We start from the raw sequence: 23,212 nt of genomic DNA on the forward strand, positions 1-23,212 counted from the left end.
TTCTGATCCCCCAGTCCATGTGATTCCCCATCACTTCCGGATCAGGTGAAAACTCCTCTTTTTCTTCAGCCCGTCTTCATGACTGTGAAGTACTTCCGGGCTATACGGAACATACAAGTCCCTGAGCCTCCCTGCAGCATCCTCTGGCAGCCCCCACGGTATCCAGCACGGCTGTGAAGGAAAACTCCAAGGTCCATGATGCCCTGCTGGAATTTGGGGCATCTCCACGTTGCAGGGAGGGGTCCACTTGGTGGCTTGGGGGTATTGGCCGGGATAAGCTGCCAGCCATAGTCCACACAGCATTTGCAACTCTTGTCACGGGAACATGAAGCTGCTTAGAGATGGTCTTCTAGCCTTTGCCTTTAACATGCTTGACTATCATTGTCTTTCTGATCTCCTCAGACAACTCTCTCCTTTGCTCTCTTTGGTCCATGTTGAGTGTGAGACACACAATGACACCAATCAGCAGAGTGACAGCTTTTCTCCATTTAACTGACTGATTACAAGACAGAGACGTGTCTGATACTAGTTCAAAAAAACAGCTAGTCTGAAAAATCATTCCAACCCAGTTATTTATGATCTTTTCTAGGGATACCAACAAACGGTGTCCTGGCCATTTTAGAGTATCTTTGTAGAATAAGCAATACTTGATCTCTTTTCACACTGACTTTTCTTTACTCAATGACATATCAAAGGCATGCAGGTATACAGATTGTTTTTCATGTAATCACTTTTCAGGAGGCATATAGCACTTTTTCAATGAGATATAAGGGTACCAACAAATTTGTCCATGTCTGGACTGGGTTTAATCCAATTCATTTTAAAAATTATGTTTGCAGTTTAGAAATCGAAAAACATTAAGCATTCCTCTTTGATTCTTGGGTTCTACTAGGGGGTATTGTTCAAAAAGCAGACGCCTAATCTTAAAATTGTCCTTCATGTTGTTTGTCTTAGACCGGCCTGGCCCTAATACAAACCCTGAACTTAAGGTTCGTGGGGGTAAGGCCATGTACATCAACTTCCCTAATCTTAAAGTTTAAATCCATCCATACATTATCCAACCAGCTATATCCTAACTACAGGGTCACAGTGGTCTGCTGGAGCCAATCCCAGCCAACACAGGGTACAAGGCAGGAAACAAACCCCGGGCAGGGAACCAGCCCACCACAGGGTGTCGCACACACACACACCAAGCACACACTTGGGACAATTTAGGATCGCCAATGCACCGAACCTGCATGTCTTTGGACTGTGGGAGGAAACCCACGCAGATACGGGGAGAACATGCAGACTCCACGCAGGGTGCACCCAGGAAGTGAACCCAGGTCTTCTAACGTGCTACCCACTGCGCAACCGTGCCGCCCCTAAAATTTAGATAAGATGTCTAATCTAAAAATAGTGTAAGGGTGCCTAATCTTAAAGTTGAACCCTAGTATATAATGGCGCCCGCTTTTTAAACAAGTCCCCAACTAGTTTCTCTTATACAGTGAGGATTATTTTTTTCAAATATAAATACATACGCATTTTAGCAATAATCACCAGAAGAAATTTCGTTGAATGAATGCGGGCGCTTTTCTCGTATTGCCGCGCGGCGGCCCCACACCAAAGGGTTAAGCGCTCAGCACCTCACGAGGCCCTCTAGCGACTGTTGTGCTTTTTTCACCTCTTCGCTTCTGTGCTTGTAGCCGCGCCGCAGAAATAAGAAAGCTCACATTTCTCCCATCTGACCAGTGTGGAAGAAAAAAGAGCAAGCAGTCTTCGCGACTCTACCGCACTATCTTTCAAGGGGAAATAAGGAAAATAAAGAAATCCAAAAAAACTCACGAGCACAAAAGAAGCGAAATCGACCATTTAGGCGTAAACGCCGATTTGGTTTCTGCAGAAAAGAAAGGGGAAGGAACCAAAGGAAAAAAGAAGGGACGTGGAAAGAGCCGGTGAGTGCCGATGTGATTTCTTCTTTGCGTGGCCGGGTCGTTGTTTTATTCGAACACTCACTCACTCACGCGCGCTCCTCCAGTTCCACCCCTCCTTTGCCTGTTGTCGCCGCCGCCGCCGCCGCCTCAGCTCCGGCGTGCACGGGGCTCCAGAAACGCTCGAGAGGAGACGGCGCGTGTGAGCTCGAGCGCGGGGACTGGGGACGCAAGGGAGAGCAGCCCGCTTGGCCTGACGGATTCTTTCCGGAGAGAGGGAGAGAAAAGCATGAGCCTGGAATTAGAGTGCGGCTGCCGCCCCACATCTGGAGGCGATACGGCTTCGTGACAAATCACGTTGAGGGCTGTAAAGCCACCACCGCCACGACGACAACAACACTAGAGAAAGAGAGACAGACAGAGGTGAGCGGTAGGAGTCCGAGCGCGGCGCCGCGAGCTGGAGGAGGACATCCCGGCTCTTTGATTTCTGGGAAAGCGGCGTGCGCTTTTACTTTGAGCTGCCGATACGAACGAGAGCACAACGGCATGGCAGCGCAAGAAAAGTGCCCGTTTCTTTGGTGAACTTGAAACGGGGATCTGTCAGCTCTGGCGCCGGCTTAATTGGATAGAACGCTGTGTAAATGCTACCCAAAATATATGTATATAAAGAAATATCGATCGAGGGACTGGCTGCTTGATATTGACACCCCATTTAGGAGCGGCCAGCAAGAAAAGGAATAAATGATTAACATAACATTTGAATCTGAAATGCCACCACATACCCCGCAGTTCTTTAAGGGTTCGCTCGTATACTGCCCGTGGGGCGCTATAGAGATCGATTGATCATTTGTCCAGAGAGAAACACGAGGAGCAAGCCACCTGTTGGGAGAACTATTTTCCTCTCCCTATGGCTTGTTTTTAATATTCCCAACAATCAATAAGAATCGGGTTGCCGGTAGAAGCAAATTAGGAAGCCGCGGCTTGTGTTTTTAAATGGTATCTCTTTGTTTAGCCTATTTTACTTTGGTGATTTTTTTTCTCTCTGTTTCTCTGGAATGTAAACAGTTGTGTCTGAAAGGTTTATTTCCTGTGCCTACATTTTTCAGTATGGAAATAGTATATTCAACTATCTACAATGTGGTGTAGTGGTCAAGGCTTTGGACTTAAGACCCTGAGGCTGTTTGTTTGAATCCCACTAGTAACACTGTGTGGCCATGAACAATTCACCTCACCTATCTCTGCTCCAGTTGGAAAGACAAAAAGAAATGTCATTAATTGTACAATGGCAAGCAGTTTGGTATAGTGGTTAAGACTTTGGACTTTGAACATTGAGGTTGTGGGTTTGAATCCCACTACTGACACCATGTGACCATGTGGAAGCCACTTCACCTGCATGTATTCTAGTTGGAAAGACAAAAAGAAATGTTGTAAATTGTACAATGGCAAGCAGTTTGGTATAGTGGTTAAGGCTTTGGGCTTCAAACTGTGAGGTTTTGGGTTCAAATCCCACTACTGAAGTTACATCACCTGTCTGTGCTCCATTACAAACCAAAAGAAATGTAACCAATTATATCTTGTAAGCTGTCTTGGGTAAAGGTGTTAGCCAAATAAGTACATGTAGATGTTGGAACATAAAGAGACAATCACTTAAGTAGCAGGCTTGAGATACTGCAGGTGCCAACCCTGGATGTTTTCAGGGTGCAGTCCATATGTTTACAACTGCGGCACATAGGCTAACAGACCTGTTTAAGGTCACACAGCAGGTTGGAGATGGGGATTGAACTGTCAGCTTTTCAGTTTTAAGTTGTGATAGTTAGGCTAGTAGCAATGGTGTGTTTAGCCAACAGGAAGCACTAAGGTATCAACACAGATCTAGTGATCAAGTCTTAAATTTAAGTAACCAGTGGAAAGCGTAATGGTACCGGACTGGTAATGTGTTTTATGTGAGTCAGACACATATGTAAGAGTTTCATTGTACTCTTCACATGTAAACATACTACTGCTACAGATGTTCACATTACAATAAAACATTATTATTTAACATCTGGGAAAATTCAGCCTTCAGTCATCCCAAAGGCAACATGACTTTGAACTGCGAGGCGCTTGCCATTACCACTGGGTCAGCTTGAATGGCACATCAATTTACAAAACTACCTTTTTCTGTCATGATTCTCTTCCTGCGGGATGAGCAAATTTTAATATAGTTGTGATAGCAGCAGGTGGAAGGCAGGTAACTGACACAATGTTAAGGCTATTTCTGGATGTGTGGCCATATAAAGCAAATCTTTATATATAATATGCTGCCGTGGCTGTTCGTTTGTCTGTCCAGGATTTTAAATCACCTGTCGCTTGCAAATCGTTTGAACTATTGTCCTGAAATTTGGAACACATATACTACATGATGTCTACTGTCCGCTTTCGGGGTGATGATTTTTATTACTCTTTTTATTTTTATTTTATTTTATTGTAGAATCAACTCTCGGCAGCGCGCAGCAGGGCGGCTGTGCGGCGCATGCGCACGGGCGCCGTTTTCATTCCTTACCACCTTCACTAATCATTCTTGATTTAAGTGCCAGCTTAAGTGAAATATTAAAGAAAACATACTAAGTAATTGCAACACAAAAACTTACTTAATCAGTTTTAACGGGATAAGGTGCCGATGAAAAAAGAGAAGCAGCGGGCTGCTAGGGTGTAGAAAAGAAGAGCTGCTCAGGAAGCAGCAAGCGCATCACCCTCTGAGCAAACAAATGCTAAACAGAGACAGAAAGAGTATGAAAACTAGGACTGCTCAAGTCAAGTGTATTCACTGCACGTTATCGTGCAGAACGCCATTACTAGTTTAATAATAATAATAATTTTTAAATTTCTATAGCAGTTTTCTAACCTACTTAAAGTGCTTTACGTAGACAGTGGGAAATCGCTTTAACCACCACTAGTGTGTAGCGTTCACCAGAATGTTGTGACGGCAGTCATTCCTGTGCCACTATACTCAGCCTCACCACACATTAGCTATTAGGGGATGAAGACGCAAGAGATAGTGTGAGCCAATAAGAGATGGGGGGTGATTAGGGGGCGGCATTGACTAGGCTATAGTGGACAATTTAGCCAGGACTTCAGGGTATACCCTACTCTTTACGAAAGATACCCAGATGTCTTTTATGAGTGCAGAGAGTCAAAACTTTTTTTTTTTCTTTTCATCCAAAGGACTGTGCCAGTTTTACAGCACAGCGTCTCCATCATTGCACTGGGACATTAGGATCTCACCAACACTCTTCCAACAGCAACCCAAGCATTTCCTAGATGGTCTCCCAGCCCAACACTGCTTAGGCTAAAACATGTTTAGCTTCATAGGGTTTATCTATTCTGAAAGTGCAGGTGGTATGGCTGTTGGCTTAAAAGTTTCACTGTACTTTGCACATATATGACAATACTACAGCTAGAAAATCTTTGTACTGCTACTACAACAACAGCTTGGCCAGTTTAACTTTCATTCAGCTTAAAAGCAACTTGACTTGAGGGGAAACCACAGGTTAGATGGCACTTGTCATTACCATTGGGTCAGCTTCAATTGCACATCAATTTAACAAATTACCTTTTTCCTGTCATACTTCTTTCCGCAGGATGAACAAATGCAATATAGTTATGATAGGAGCAGATGCAAAGAAGGAACCAACACACTGTAAAAACGACAGTATTGCAGGGCATGTGACCACATTAAGCAAAATTAGAGCCTAAAGTCAATTCCAGTGGTGTCTCTCTGATCAGTTATAGGAAACGTATAGATAGAAAATGCAGAAATTGTGCTAGTGGATAGAAGTGAAATGTTTAGTAACTTGCTGTTCTTGCAATACAGTTGAAACTGTAATTGATCTGTGAAGTTTGGTGATGGGGTCGAAATTTGCAAAGTTCATAATCTGATCTGTGGTGTTCAAAATGCGAGAAAAGTTGATATGTAGCCTGATGTCTGTGGAAACCAACTGTATGTACAGTGATAACTCCTGGAAAAAATGATCTATCTTTTTCAAACAGTTTCCTTCGTGTTTCTTTTAACAAATACACCAGGCTTTTTGAATTTGGTCCCATACTTATTTCCGTAACCTATGACCCATGTCCAACAATAACTGCTGTAGGAATTGTTTAATTTTGGATTTTATTCCCCAGTGTGCTCAGTTTAGTCATTGGTCTAAGTTCTGATGATTTACCAGTTTTTGCACAAGTAGTTTTTGAAATATGTAATTAATTTATATGTACATGCATACACACACACTCAAAGAAACTTAAAGGTGAAGATGGCTGACTGCTTGTTTTCCCTACCAGAGCACATGCAGCCTAATGAAGAGGGAGAAATGAACACACACACACACCACAATAGATCTGTAAAGGTCGACATGAACAGAGACATAAGGCCAAGCCGTACCAATCTGTCTGTCAATGCCGTGTGTTTACTTCATTTGATCCCTTGTGTTCAGTTTGAAATGAAATTTTATTTAGGTTGTTCACTTGATCAAATTTCCTGTTCATTTTACTCTATATTTGTTTACATAATATTATGCAAGTTTAAAGTACATGATTCTATATCATACTGTAAAATCAGTTGTATTGTAACATCTTCAAAGTGATTTCACTTTGCATTAATCATCGTTCAAGACTAAATATTGGTTTAATTTTTATATCTAATGTTCCAGTCTTTCACCATATGTATTATACTATGCTATACTTTATTTATTTGTACTTAGTTTTGATTACTGTGTTCTTCGTTGATGTGTTTTTAATGCTATACCGTGGTCTCTCTGTAGAACCTGCTGACAAACCAAATTTCCCTCATGGGACAATAAAACTGAACTGAATTGAGTTGAATTCCCTGCAGTATCACTAAAGTGATATTACATAGAGGTACTTTATGGGTCATTCCATACCGCTATTTTTTTTTTTTTTTTAATTTGTCATCTTTTTGGATTTTTGGAGAATTATGTGAAACCCTTCTATCAGTCTGTTTTTCTGTGTCGTCCCTTCAATTAAGGGATTGTGTGAAGACAAAGCCACAAATGGCATCAAGATACATAAGGCAAGAGTAGACCAGTTAACATCTACACAGCCATACTCTGTCAGTGTAGAGCCACCAGTCAAACGATTGACTCTTGTATATTGTTGGATTAAATCCATGCTAACATAAGTCCAAAGTAATGGCATGCTAAACAGCAATTGCAACTATGATTTGGTCCATACGAGGAGGCAGCTTTATCTGAGTGCGGTCAGTCTTGTATATTTTTCCTCTGCTAAGGTTTCATTTTTGTCTGATTGTCCATTTTGCCTAAAACTGCTTAACAAAGCAGATAAAACTGCATCCACTGAACAGGATCATCTCCAGACAGAGGGGTAGCTTCAGTGACAGACTTTTGTCACTGTCCTGCTCCACTGACAGACTGAGGAGATCGTTCCTCCCCCACACTATGCGACTCTTCAATTCCACCCGGGGGAGTAAATGCGAACATTCATTTTATTTTAATTTTTTTCATTTTTATTACTATTTAATTTAATATTTTTTCTTTGTATCAGTATACTGCTGCTGGATTATGTGAATTTACACTTGGGATTAATAAAGTATCTATCTATCTATCTATCTATCTATCTATCTATCTATCTATCTATCTATCTATCTAATCTAAGTTTAAGTCTATCTATCTATCTACTACATAAAAAGAACTTAAGATTTATTAGTGTTAAAAATGGTGACGATGTTGCTGAATGTCAGCGCTGTGTCCCCGCCTGAACATAAATACTGAAGTAATGTGCTGATAAATTGCAGGTCAAAAGAAAGGTGGAGTTACTTTGTTTCTCATGTCTTAATCTAGATATGCAAGTTGAAATATTCGTATGCTGCAGTAACTCATTAGTAGGACTCTGATAAGACTTGCCTGACACAGAGGCTACAAGTCACTGATTACAAATGCTTGGCATCATAAATCAAGCGGGCATCTGTATTGAAACACACTCTGTAAAACTGGTGTTTTTTTATTTTCTTTCCATTGTCAGCTTTTTAAAGGGTTTTTTTTTTTTTTCCGTGTGCTGCTGTTAAGCTGTAGGCCTCTGCACAGCGCTTCTGTGATTCTAAAAATGCAAGCCAGTTACAGCGTTGAGCTCTTTGTCAAGACAGAAGATTTTGCTGCCCCCAGGGTAAGCAGAAGTTTGCATTTCTGTTTAGAGAGCAGGGGCAGCCTTCACCAGGGGCTAACATGTAGAGCTTTGAATTCGTAGTTGCCTTACCATTCCTCTGTGTTTATATGGATGGTACGGATTTCACTTGAGTGAAGTGAGCAGTCTAGTGGAACATTCCTTTCTGATTTTTTTTTTTCTTTCTGTAGTGACCTATATGTGTGGGTGGAGGGATCATTCCAGTCAATAAATGCCATACCTGTCAGTGCTTAAATATTTATGCTAATTCTTATAATCACAAGCAGTTTCACTTAACTATACCTTGGGTTTGTGACAGGTGCTCAAAAAATGTAACTTATTATTAATTTTTAATTATGAGACCTCTTTGCATTATAAACGGACAGATCTACTGCCTGGTGATCCAGCTTGGCATTGGGGGGCCTGAAGCGTACGAATGAATCTTTTAATATAAGGATAATTAACATGTTTTACCATGATGGCTTATTGAACTCGCTGTTTAAGTAGTCCTAGGCTGCTCAAATTCTAAGCCTAAATCGAGGATTTCAGACTATTTGTTTTGGTTGTCTAAGACATTTAGCAAACCAGAGTTGTTTGAAGAACTAATTTATCAAGGCTCCATTGTGTCTTTCTAGTATGTCTGTTTGGAATTAAACCATTCTTAAATAAAGGTGGGTCATTCAGATTAAGAAGTGCAAGTACAAATGAAAAGGCCTACAGAGATGCCATCACTGTCAACAGGCTGTAGTTTTCAAAGCCAGAAAATTAACAGCGCAAAATGTTAAAGCCAGTAAGAATGTGAATATACTTTTGCAGACACATCTTATCACATTGTCTTACCACAGAATAGATGGTTTATTTCTTTCTTGTTTTATGTTTGAGTAAAGAGAATTTTGTGGTGGAAATGTGTATCTTGACAGTTATGACGATGTATACTTTGTAGCCAAATTTATGATATCTTGTATTAGAATCCATGTCTCTATCAATTTACATATCCACTGTCTGTTGTGACTTTATCTAAAAGCACAGTTAAAGCATGAAAAATGTATGGAAACCTTTAATTGTAACAGACTAATTGGAGTATCTTGACAATTAGTTAAATCAATATCTTTTTTTTTTTACGCTATGTTCACATTGCAAGCCTCATTGCTCAATTCCAGTTTTTAGCACAGATCAGATTTGCCTGTCTTAACTGTAATGTGAGCGTGTCTGTCTTCTGAAATGGCACGCGTGCACATATTGATATGTTTGTGCATGAGTCATCTGTCTCACCAACAACAAAAAACTTCATATGTGGTGTGTGTTCCATTTTCCTATGATGTCGGAGCTGAAAAAATAATGTCACACCCGAATTGATCGCATTCCAGTAAAACATTCGTAAAACCAGTATAGACGCAGCTAGGAAATCCTTTGTTATCCTTGCATTGTCAGAATAAATAGCAGTTGATAACAACGTATTAAGCTGTATTTTGCTTATCCAAACGCCGTAGCATCATGTCTACAGATAGACGTTGGACCGTACTGTGTGCACGACTGATTTAATGAGACCCAGATAAACGGAGGTGCTAATAAAAAGTAAAATACTAAAGCTATCACTAAAGTTTGTGGAGTATGTTGCCATTTTGGATTGATGTCATGATGTGAAGTTGGAGAAACTCTGATTGGACAGACTAGCCTTGAGTTTGTGAGTTTGAAATCTGACATATGGAAGTGTTCCAGATGAAAATTGTGACTTCCCACTTCAAATGGAATGCAGAATTAAAACCAACAAAATTGATGCACTTGTAGTTTGTGTTTGCATGGAATTTCGCTTTGAAGAATGGCAAACAATTTATCGGCGTACAGAGAATGTGGAAAAAAGCCAGACGGCTAGCTTTTGCTGTTTTTGCTGCTATTGCTGACACTGCTGCACCAAGAGATACTGTATGTGGGAGGGCAATGGTGGGACTGTGACTGTTGTCACAGCTGTAGCTCTCCTCCATTTTTGTTTTGCTGTACTGCCTGATGATGGCAGAACTCAGCCCATGAATATCGGCAACGAAACACATGAATTACAATCTGACCATTGTCATTCATGCTGCATGGCCATGAATCAGATATGTTTTCGATCTAGGACCACATCTGAAAGTGACTCAAATCTGATTTGAAAAGATCAGCTTTCTGTGTCCCCAGAGACCAAAAATCTTAGATTTGTGTCACGTTAAGACAAAAAATCGGATTGGAGTCACTTTAGCCTGGTAATGTGAGTGCAACCATATTCGCTGCTTCTGCTACTTCAGTACGTTTCAAGCTTAGCCCTGTGTGAAAACTGTGCGATCATGTTTTTATTTTAACCAGTTTTATTCTAAACAGTTTCATAATTAGTGACACCTTACTTACTTGCTTGGTGTTTTTGGGTTGGAGCAAGATGGAGAGAGCCTTTGTGGAAAAAAATCAGGAATAGGACAACACTGGACTACTGTATAACCAATCAGTCTGAATTTTAATCCTACCATACCACACCATTGTCCAATCGAGCTTAATTCTGAGTAGAGTCACAGGGATCTGGAGGCAAGCATTTGGCGCAAGGCAGGAACAGTCCCCTGGACAGGGTGCCAGACCATCAGAGGGTGTTGTAAGATGATTATTACTACTTATTGTTTGGCCAATGCCTTTTATCCAAGACCTCTTACAACATTTGATTGGTAACATTTCTTTTGTTTTTTCAGTTGCAGCACAGACAATGTCAGCAGCAGGATTTAAATCCAAAACATCAGGGTTTGAAGTCCAAAGCTTTAACCACTATGCTACACATTGTTCTCAATTAGCTCAAATCTAATGTAAAAATGTGAGGATTCCATTTGTTCTGTAAAGCTTGACCGGTTATATATTTGTCAAGACGTCCCAGTATCTTGTGATGTGTTGTTTTGTTTTTTTTTTTAATTTGTACAAGCCATCTGCAACACTTCCTAGCTTCATCAGTGGTTTTTCAGCAGCACATTTTTGTTCTAACCAATGTTGTACTCAGTGGTGCAAATTTTTCATTTGCATGTTGTTGTTAGGTTGAAATGAGGAGAAGCAGAAAGACATGGTCCAGGAAGTTCAGTTGTAAATCTGTTCTTTACTGTACTGAAGTGTGCAATAATCTACTGCAATGTTCTGTAATGGCTCAAGTGACAGAACACTGTTCATTCCGTTATCTTATCTAGTGTGTTTTTATTTGTTGTCACCTGGGTCCCTGCTTCATCTAGATCAGTCATTCTTAAGCTTAGTTCTGGGGAAGTACTTTTGCTGTAGGATTTCGTAATCAATGATATCTTGCTTCATTTTCATGCACTTTTCTGATTTTTATCCTAAAGTCTGAAAGATCCCAGAAAATGTGAAATGCTTTCATTGAAATTTAAAATTAGTTGACATTTGAAGTATATTCAGTCTATTTTTAATTATTATTATTATTTTTTTTTAATTTTGCTCTCTTACTGACATCAAAGTAATAATGATTCACAAAGACCAGACTTTGCTGAACTGTGAAAAATTAATGTTAGTTGGAGCATTTATTTTATAGATCTTGCTAGGAGTTGCTAGTTGGAGTGGCATAATCCATTAATTCCCTAGTTTGATAATGTTCACACATGATGGTGCCTGGGTTTGGAGGGGGGATCCGGGAAGATGTATTAAAAGAACGTAACCTTCCTGATGTCACAGTTGGTGATTCGTGAGTGGAATAAGTTAAGTACGACGTTTGTTCACTTACTATTGTGTTTCATACAAGCAATATTGTCTGTAAACGCACACATCATCATCCACCCATTATTTAACCTTCTTAATACATATTTGGGTTGCAGGGAACCAATAACCATGTTTCTCAGGGAAAGGTAGTCTACTTGGATCAGATGCGATCCTGGTGGTGTGGTGTTGTGCGAAAGGATTTTCTTCCATCAGCAGGGTTGGTGCTGCAAATTCGTTGTCACATGTTAGAACTGTGGTCTCTTTTCTGAAACTGTTCAATCTTTCTATTGATGCGGCCTCTCATCAAATTGCTGAAACACTGAATTCAGTTTATCAAAATTAGAGTTCCATCTTATCTCCACAGACTGTTTAAGTGACCTTGTAAGCCTGCATTGTTGTCAAGTATGTTTTAACTTTTTACATTAGCTAGAAGCTGTGCAAATTTTGGTGCTATCTCCATCACTGCTGGTGTAAAAGCACTAGAGAGAATCATATTAAATACGTGGGCACTACAGTTTAACCTGGTGTTGCCACGCAAGGCAGCAATAGTGTTTGAACCTTGGTCGGTAACAGTCAATTCTGAAAACTCTTTTAAATTTTTGAAACAGTAAAGCGTGAATGTTTTCACCCGTTTTAATTGTGTTTGCTTCAAACAAGATCATAAAAAGCACCCTTGACACAAGATTGTGATTCTCATTAATATATGATAGGAGATATGAAAGCAGTTTTCTCAAAATTTCAGTCCAAATATCAGTTGTGATAATACACCCATAATTGACGATCTTTAGCATGTCATATATTATTTTTTAGAATTTGGGCTTTTTCTGCCTCGTGCCATGATATAGTTGTTGGACTGGGTCCTGTCAGGGTGCAAACCTCTAGTCATATATAAAAATAACAGTGTTAAAAGAATGCAATTACATGTGTTTCTAGACCATAAATACAATTACTAAAATTACTACATTCAGTTTTTTTTTAACAGTATTTTACAATATCATGTAGTTAAAAACCTAGCCAAAATAGGCAGATTCTAATTTAAATACAGTAATATAAAAATTACATTAATTGATGTCCTGTTGTTAGTTGCTGGTTGTGGTGGGTCTGTAACTTAAGTGTAGTTCAAATGTCTAAAACATTTTTGAAAGAAGTACCACTGAGTTAAAATCTGTGATGTCTCAAGCTAATGCTCTGGACCATGAAGGAGAGCAGGTCTGGAGCTTTGATAGAAAGTTATAGTGTCAGAGAAATGTTGAATCATTACAATGTGCACATAATGCAGCCTTGGTTGTTTTTAATGTAGCTTAAATACTGAGTACATATTTGTTCGCATACAGAGTGGCACTTACATAATTCTTTTCCTTTGACATTGATTTCTAGATAAGTAACTTATTGTACTTCTCTGGTTAAGTTAACTTAATCATAAGGAGAAGTGAGTAGGAATACCACAGGTGACACTTTTGTGTGCGCGCCTCTCCTGGCATCCAACTAATTTGTATTGGGGATCTGTTTGTCGTCCATACCAGACTGGCTATTGGACAAGTAAGAGTTTAAAATATAAAAGTTAAAATAACCTGTCTCAAGGTCCATTTGAAACTATAAACTAGTCTGTACCTGATGTTGCACTGAATGCTTCTCTGTTTTAAGTCTGAAAATTCGTAAATGCTTTCCAGTAGGAGATTTTGAAATAGCACAAATTTGTACTACTCTCTTTGACATTTTTCAGTGAAAAATTGAAGTTTCCTGATACATTTCCTTGAGGAATAAATGTGCAATTTCTCACCAATATTGATAACTTCATGCAGACTGACAGATAATGGTGAGTGCAGTACGTGTGCTTATCCCGTTATATGCCAATGCACCTTAAAAGAAGTTGAATAGGAAATAATGTTGTATACTTCATAGACAGTTCTAAGTTTTCATGGCTTTATTATTTTGTTATCCTTCCCTTCATCTTCTTAACTCGCATTTTCAATGCAGGGTCGGGCCCATCCCAGCAAGCATTGGGCTCAAGGCAGTAACAATCCCTGGACAGGGTGCCAGTGCATTGCAGGGTGAACACACACACACTGTTTAGGGCCAATTTGACAACTCCTGGTTACATATCACACATTACATGCATGGCTGTGTACTGTGAGAGGAAACCAAAGCACCCAGAGGAATCTCTGGGGGATATTTGTAAATATTTTGTGCTCTGAGCTTGTACTCGGAGCAATATACAGGAATAAACTGATATATATATATATATATATATATAAAAAATGAAGTAAGGTATTTGAGCATTTTAGTTTTCAGTTTTAGACGGGGAATTTTATTAATGGCCATATGACTGTTTCTTTCTTTAAGTATGCCAGCTGCTTCTTTTGGTTTTTATTATTTAATTAGCAGTGTGGCTGGGTTTCATTGAGATGGTTTATTGTTGTGCTAAGATGCAATGACATTTGACTGATGATTGGAGACCAGACTTTGAGAATCACAAAGTCGAAGCATCATTGTTGCTCTGGACACTGGTAAAAAATGTGGTGTTCTTGAATGGTTGATTTTTACTTTTATTAAAATGAATATTTCATCAATTCGTTATACTGCTATTGAATTGTGTTAGCAACTGCAGTGTGTTATGCTTAGTCCACTTGATGGGTAGCTGAATACGCTTGTTCTGTGGAAAGCTGCTCAGTCAAGTGAACATGGTAATCGTTTTCTTCTGCTACTACTTATTCATTCTCCTACTAACTTCAATAAATGACTTAATGGTTAAATGTTAATAACATGGTGTCATGTTTATTTTCTGGGAAAAAAGCTGCTGTTCTTTGGTGGTTGTTCTTTGATCTAACATTCTCAAACAGTTCTAATCCAATTCAGAGCAACATTGGTTTAGAGCCTGCCCCTGTAGCACTGGACGCCAGCCAGGATGTTGCCTTGGATGAGGAGCCAGTCATCTCATACAGCCACACTCAAACTGGAGCTAATTTAGAATTACCAATTAACGTAACCTGCATGTCATTGTGGCTATGGGAAGAAACCCATGCAGCCCCAAGGAGAATGTGCAGAGGCCACGTGGATAGGGACTGGGTAATTGGAGAGTACGAAGTAAGTGCATATTTTCATTCATTCATTGTTGGAACATCTTTATTCCACTACATGGCCACATGGTGCTGGAGCCTGTCGTAACAGCAACCAACTTGGAGTTACTCACCCTAGATCGATTGATGTTCCATTTCTGGGCACACTTGTATATCTACCCATACCATACTATAATAATCCAATTTACAGTTACCATTCAGTCTAACATGAATGACTTTGGAATGTGTGAGAAAAAGATAGATCTGCCGACACCTTGCAGAATGAGCGAGGGTTTGACCCCCTTTGTATTACCAATCCATCTTTAATGCTTATTTTATAGTATGCATCTTTTATAAATCCATGGTTTTGTTTATTTATTGATGAAGACAGGTCTTAACAAATGTTTGAAAGAGCAGAAACTATAACAGATAAATGTTTGTGTCTGCAATAATAAAGCGATGTCCCCTTGAAGGGTTGCTTTACCTGGTGACTTACGTTTTTGCAATTCTAGTTGAATTTAAATCAGTACTATTGTTTAGATGGTGCAGTAAGACAAGTGGATGTTGTAGGATATGCAACAAGATAAAGTGAGAGGTTCATCAATCTACCGATTAGAGAAGTACTGAAGTTCTGTTATGTGTCTGTACATATTTTGATTGTTTTCAGTCTTTGGTGGTTTTTTGCCTGGTCACAGCCTATGTAGATTTTGCATTGTCTGTCTCTGCCTGAAATGGTATACTTCTCACATCCTAAATAATTGCAGGGCTGGGTGATAAGCAACTTTTTCTTGTTATATATAAAGAAATGTGTTTATATGAGTACTGAAGTGGTTTGGCTCAATAGGGATAATTAACGGTCATCTCTCTTTTTTTTTTTTCCCGCAATTCTTTTTCTCTGCCTGTTTCACCGTCCTTTAAAGGAATTGCCTACTGTATAAGTGTTCTAGCGGTCTTTGAACATGTCACATCTACCAGTAATGAAAAACAAGCAGCCAATCAAATTAATGGCATTCATTAATTTGATTTACTCTGAAATTTGCTAATCAGTGAATTGTGAAACCAGTTATTAAATATTCCAACACCTTCAGTTGTTTGAGAATGTTTTAATTCTGCACGGACAATAAGCATCAAAAAATGTTACAAACATTGTCACTACCGATAAAGTTTGTATCATAATTATTTCCAGCAAATGTTTGTATGTCCTTAAAGTTATGTGAGACAGCAAAAATGCTGTGGTTTGGTCAGTCTGCATTATGCATCACAGTAAACACCCACACACAGCACTTTATACAACACATGAACAATGCCAATATTTAATTAAACATGTTCTTGTTTACGATATTTATATCATAAGAAGTTAACAAATGTTTTATGTTGGCTGGCCATATTTTTCATATGCGTAAATGCAACTCATTTGAATAAATCCTCAAAGACGTGTTCTCATTTGTATAATTAGTAGTGACTACTGGAGCTTGCAGAAGGATTTTTATCATGCCTTTCCTAACCACAAAGCCTTGCAGATGAATTACATACACAGAATAACTTGTTTTGCAGTTTTTGTCCTGTCTGTTTACCTTTTTTCATTCTGCCTGTACCAGACATTTCCTTACCCGTCAACCTAATTGTGTGAACAATCCCCCCAATTAATGGGGTTTCTAAAGGTATACAGTATCTTCATCATTGTATGATAAATTGGAGATGGCTAACCTTAAACTAATTTACTTGAAATCCAATTAGTGTTTTAAGCTGAAAAGCTAGTAGGGATCTGCAAGTCTTAATAAAAAACCAAAGTGCCTGATTATGAGATATTTACTATGTCAAAAGATATCTTGATAAATGGAAATAAAGGGGAAGAAAAACTTTTTAAAGCATAATATTTATTTATATGAGAGATGTATGACGTTGTGGAGTATAATTATTCTTAAAGGTTTTCTTGTGTAAACGTTATTTGTAGTTTTAGACTTTTTGGTATCATACATTTGTGTCTTTTACAGTACAGCAACATAGTTGGTGTACAGCTGGTGGATTTGTAGTAATTTTTCTCAAGTGTGGTGGCAGCGATAATGCAGCTTGTTGTTTCCTGTTGTTGATCACAATTGGTGCTTTCTGTATTTGTTGTGTACAATGTAACCATTTGTGCATGAAAATGTGTCATCTGTCTATGACTGTGTATATATCTGTACTAATAAAAGGCAAAGCCCTCACTGACTGACTCATTAATCACTAATTCTCCAACTTCCCGTGCAGGTAGAAGGCTGAAATTTAGCAGGCTCATTCCTTACAGCTTACTTACAACAGTTAAGCAGGTTTCATTTTGAAATTCTATGTGTAATGGTCATAACAGTCGACAACGCCTGCCATGTTAAACTTTATTTATGGCCCCATCTTCACGAAATTTGGTAGGCGGCTTCCCAGCGCTAACCAAAACCAAGTGTACGTACTTATTTCAGTGGTATGACGCCACTGTCGGCGGCCATATTGAACTTTCCAACGGCCTTTGTTACTTATGGGCCCATCTTCAAGAAATTTGGTACGCAGGTTCTCAATGCTAACTGAATCCTACTTACGTACACATATACATCTATAGCCTGCAGCTCGGTCACCGTGTGAGGCGGCGTTGGGTCACTCATCCCCACACCTCTCACGTTGTTGGCTGCCTGCCTTTATAAGGCCGTCCGTCGCTCCGGTCTCTTCATTCCCTTCCTTGCTTTGCCACGGGATTCACATCTCCCTGCTGATAACTGCAGCCTTTTTATTTAATCCATGGCTTCTCCGCTGTTTTATTGTTCATTTATTACAATTATAGTTATTGTGTAGGTATTTTACACTTACTTTACATTGTTCAGGTACCCATTTCCTTTATCATTCCAACCCCCATTACCATGTCTATCGAGATGATCACTATCGATCAAAGAACTATCACTTACCGAGTGGTTTCCATGCCCGAGATACCACCGACCTTTTCCATTCTCTTTGTTACATATTGCTCGGCCATATCTGGCTCACTCTTGATATCCGGAGGAACATTGTGTCTTATGTATTGAATGACTGGGACAGGTTCAAGGTGTGGACTGATGGACGGTACAGGAGATAATTATACTACACAGGAGCACTAGAAGAGTGAAATGCTTAAGCCCTTCACCTATGGTTCTGCATGTGAGTTGATGGCTGCCGCTGAATTGTTCGGTTGTCGCTTTCAAGTGTACCGAAATGGCCAAATATTTTACACCTTTCGACAACCGCCAATGCCTTTTAAACATCTTAGATTCACAGGTGACGATTTCAGTAGTGGACACTTTGATGTTTATGAATGTTTCAACTCTCAAAGGCTGGATGTGAAGTTATCGATGAAACCGGTTGTATGCTTACAACGCTTGACAGATGCTGAATGTCACTTCAACACAAGTCCTGCATATACTAACGTAATTGAAACAAACCATGAAACTCAAACGATTATGACAGCAGCAATCCAAGCTGTGAGATTTGATTCAAGATTACTGTTCACATGGCCAACTGTACATTGCATGCTCAAGAGTAAGCTCAGCGCACAGCTTGGTCATATTACAACCGGAGGGCCGAAATGACAATGTGGTATACAAAGAGATCCTTAACAAATAATTATTGGTATATTTTCCTCAGTTTAAAAAGGTTTAATTTTCTTCTTAATAAAACTTTTAAGGCAGTACTTCGCTGCTGCGAAGCACGGGTATTTTGCTAGTATATATATATATATATATATATAAAAAAGAGATGAAGGTTAAGGCCATTATCAAGTGTGTGGGTGCATACACAGCGACATTATATATTACCTTGATCCTATCTCCTGGATCATTCCATTAACCAAGGATCTGGCTATTGACTTGCGTTTCACTGAAGAGCCTCTCTTTGTTGGTGCACTTGGAGGTCCATAACAGTGACAAGCTAGACTGATCTTGTAACACAGGGGAACTATATCAGAAAGGGCAGAACAGATCCTATTTATTAGGAGACTATGCTCCTTTAATGTGGGTAGTGATGTCCTTTATAAATTCTACACTTGCACATTTGTACTCTGTGGTGTGCAGGTGTTGGGTAGCATCACTTCAAGTGAGACCCACAGAATCAACAAGCTAATTAAAAAAGCAGGCTCAGTTATTGGATGCACTGGTGACCCTGTAGAGGTGGTACTGAAGGAGAGAATGAAAACAAAACTGAATACCATTCTGAACAATAGTGTACATCCTCTCTCTGTCACTCTAACATTGAAGTCTTTCAGCAAACAAGTTATTCAGCAGAAGTGTGTCAAGAAATGTGACTGGGGCTCTCCTTATACCAACAGCAATCTGCCTGTATAGTGCCTGAATTGGAGTGGGACTGCCAAGTTGGAAGTTTCTTTTTAGTCATTCTGGTGTGTATTTGAAAGGGGTTTGTTGTTTTTCATAATAAGTCATGTCAAAGTTTTTTTTTTTTTCTTTTTTAGTCATTGTGGTGGGTGTTTTAGAGGGGCGTTTTTGTTATAATAATAATTTATTTGTTCAGCGTCTGTTAAAATACAAACTTTCTCCCCCAGGGACAAATTAAGATCAAACTATCTGTCTATCAAGTTACTTTAAATAAGTAGTTTCACATTTGAGACACAACATAAATTGCCAGTTGGGTTACCTGCTGTTCTGGTAACGCTGGCTTGTTTAACATTTGGATCTTAACAGAGGGATGATTATGTTTATTGTTGCTGTAATATAGAATTCATATTGTCTTACATCAAGACACCATAATTCTAAACAGTCTCTCATCATGTGTTTAAAACCTAACTTTTGACTATTGTGGTAAGCTTTTCCTTTTAGTCTGAACTTTGAAAAATGTACATGTCTGCCTCTAGAGGCCATATCTGAGAATGTGCCACAATGCTTTTATAGTGACACAAATTATTAGCCTTCAGTAAAGGTTCATGTTGCTTAGTTGTCATGCCACAAGTGAAGCACTCAAATGATTGTAGGCCACCACCCAACCCACACAATAGGACAGCCAAGCCTTTATTTCAGGTCTGGGCCCGGCAGCCACACCCTAAACTCCGCAAGAAGGTTTCATGCTGGCCCAAGCCTGAAATGGCGAGAGGGAAACCAAAAACCTTGAGTACCAGGACAAACAAACAAAAACAAAAAGTTTCTTTATATTTTAGGAATGTATTTAAAGCATAAAAAAAATGCGCAAAAAATGGCAAGATTGGACAAAACGTACTAAAAAATGTTTTGCCTTAAAAGGTAAGAACATCTAACACACAAATCCAGTAATTCCAAAACCAAAAGTACTACATACTAAATAAAGACAGGGTCGAATCCAGGAAATGAAAATATCAAAGGGATCATAAACCAAACGACGGATAACAAAAGTGTAAAACACAATGCAGAAAATGCTGTAACATCTGCAGTTTCATCTCATACCCAGCTGCCACATCGGGTGCCCCTGTCTCCTAGCACACTACACACAGAAGACAGGACAGATAGCAACTAAAGTTATTATTAACACAATTAAACATTAATTAAAATGTCACAATATTACATAAATACATTCATGACAAAGCAAACCCAGAAACAATAAGCAATAAAAGATACAAAAATTTAATAATAACAAAAAACTAAAGCCAGACGCCAACGTTAGCCGGGGAAAAAACTCTGGCTAATACATAAACACATGTACATCTGTCAGCCATAACATTAGTACTGGAAAGTTGATGCCTTCCTGATGACAATTTCTTTCAAAAAGTCAAGGGAATCCCTGTGTGTGAACACATTGTGTTGGCTGCCAGCTGTGTACAGAAGATTGATACATGTGGTTTGTGTTATCCTTTACCCATCCACACCACACTTGTATTCTTGCTCCCTTTGTGTTGTAAGCCCCCAGTCATGCATCAGTGTGTATTTGTTTGACAAACACCATCATGCGGCCTTGTATTTTGTATCTGCTATGCAAGGCAGAAAACTTTGTTTGTGAGATCTGCATAGTTTGGCCCCTTTGTTCATAAAAAATCGTATTTATTGCATCATTCTATATACTGCTTTCATTTGTTCGTAAAGATTAACAACTATCTTTTGACACATTATAAATAACAGTGCACTTTACATTTCTTCAAGTAATTACTGTTTAGAAACAGAATTAAATTTACAGAAAGTGTTTGGCTGATTAAGACGGAGAGCAAACTGACCTAAAATACAAGAAGAAAACGTGTGTGATTTGAGCATCGATATCCAATTGTGCCTGAAGGAGAGAAGTGGGAAGCTGCTGTACAAGCTGCATGAGGGCCACAGAGAATGCCACCTTTCACAACTTCTCTTTATCTAGACACTGCTAAGTAGGAGGTGAGCAGGTTTGTTCTATGCTTAGCCTGAGTACACATACTGCAGAGGTTGGATGATGCCAAGATGTGGGCTGCATTTGTTGGTAACCGTGCCATATCATGCACTGTTTATATGAACATTTTTTTTAGCAGAAAAAGTCACTGTTGATGCACTGCACTTGATTTAAAGGTGCAACACATCTGCAGTAATGAAGTCTCACTCTGTATCACTTTGGAAACTACAGGCTTGTCTGGTAATGAAAACAAATTTTAACTTACACTTAAACTAACATCAACAAGCTCCTCTTTTTATGTGGTAAGCTTTTATAACACTTTCTTGTTCAAGAAATTATGTTACAGCTGACATAATTTAGACTGGGTGATTTGCAAAGTGATGGTACACACTGTTTGCCTAATATTATGATGATTAGTTAAAGAAAAAATATTCTTTTTTCCTTTATTTAGCTCATTAAATGGGCAAAAGCAAACTGTCAATGAAGTGTAAATTTCATATCATGAAAATGTAATTATTAAAAACATAAATATTTTTACAATGGATTAAATTAAGTCAATTTGCAGTTGAAATTAGCCTAAAAATGTGCTTATATATATATATAGTGACAGATTAGGGCTTTCTTGCACCCTTGTAACCTCGGACCACTCGTCAGACACCAGGTAAAAGTCCAATAATAATATTTATTATTATAAATAAGTGCACAAAGCACGCTCCTCTCCACAATTCTCAATAAATAAACAATAATCCAAAATCGCAATCCTCCTCTCCCAGACGCTTGGCCACCCTGCCTCCCAACTCAGCTCACCGTCTGGGAGCTCCCATAATCCTTTTATATTCCCTGACCCGGATGTGTTCTTATCCCCAGTCCATGTGATCTCCTATCACTTCCGGGTCAGATAAAAAGTCCTTTTCTTCACCCCGGAAGCACGTCATTCCCCTTGTCCATATGACTCGGACTTCCTGGGCGTAGGGAAAATAAACACTATTCCTCCCGGCAGCATCTCCTAGCGGCCCCCACGGTATCCAGCAGGGCTGTGAATAAAGACTCCAATGTCCATAATGCCCTGCTGGTCTTCGGGGCACTTCCATACTGCAGGGAGGGCTCAACCTGGCGGCGTGGGGGTATTGGCCGGGGTGAACAGCCAGCCATACATCACAATATAAATATATAAAATAAAAAAATCTAATGTCTGTCTCTTCGTTTTTCATGAGAAGAACTACTTAATGGATTTAGATCATGTTTTTTTTTCTTTCTATAATTTGCTTGAACATTCCCGTTGGTTTTGCGACTTCTCTCATCACGCTATGTATCATAGTTCGCTTGCAGTACCTATTTTGTTTGTGCAAATCCGTGACACACACAGAATGCCGAGGGAAGGGGACGGGGGTAACCTTCCTTAGTCGCCAGCCTTGGGGTGTGTACCTTACCTCAGCTTAGCTAGCGAACGAGAGAACTACTTAACGGGTTTAGATTGGGTTTTTTTCTATAATTTGCTTGAACATTCTGGTTTATTTTGCAACTCTCATTGCGCTAAGAATCATAGTTTGCTTACAGGAGTGATATCCATTCATCCATTATCCAACCCGCTATATCCTAACTACAGGGTCACGGGGGTCTGCTGGAGCCAATCCCAGCCAACACAGGGCGCAAGGCAGGAAACAAACACCGGGCAGGGCTCCAGCCCACCGCAGAACACACACACACACACACACACACACACTAGGGACAATTGAGGATCGCCAATCCACCTAACCTGCATGTCTTTGGACTGTGGGAGGAAACCAGAGCACCCAGAGGAAACCCGTGCAGACACGGGGAGAACATGCACACTCCATGCAGGGAGGACCCGGGAAGGGAACCCAGGTCTCCTTATTGCGAGGCAGCAGCGCTACCCATTGCGCCACTGTGCTGCCCTACAGGAGCGATATATTTGCACTAATCCGAGATAGAGCCTGCGGGCCAAGGGGAGGGGGAAGCATGACGTCAGAAGTGGGGAGCCGGGCTGGGCCCTCCCCACTGTCCTGTTTCACTACTACA

At 39.6% G+C, this 23,212-nt stretch overlaps 1 protein-coding gene across 2 annotated transcripts in view; it reads left to right on the forward strand.

Annotated features, from left to right (window-relative positions):
• The first annotated feature begins 1,331 nt into the window (after positions 1-1,331).
• LOC120543163 (bifunctional heparan sulfate N-deacetylase/N-sulfotransferase 1) overlaps positions 1,332-23,212 on the forward strand; it is a 247,751-nt gene continuing 225,870 nt past the window's right edge. For both annotated transcript variants that reach the window (XM_039776066.1, XM_039776065.1), the window contains exon 1: positions 1,332-1,934. The gene's annotated coding sequence lies outside the window, so the exon portion shown is untranslated. The remainder of the gene's footprint in view (positions 1,935-23,212) is intronic.

Source organism: Polypterus senegalus, chromosome 13 (assembly GCF_016835505.1).
Source record: "Polypterus senegalus isolate Bchr_013 chromosome 13, ASM1683550v1, whole genome shotgun sequence".
Classification (NCBI taxonomy): Eukaryota; Metazoa; Chordata; class Cladistia; order Polypteriformes; family Polypteridae; genus Polypterus; species Polypterus senegalus.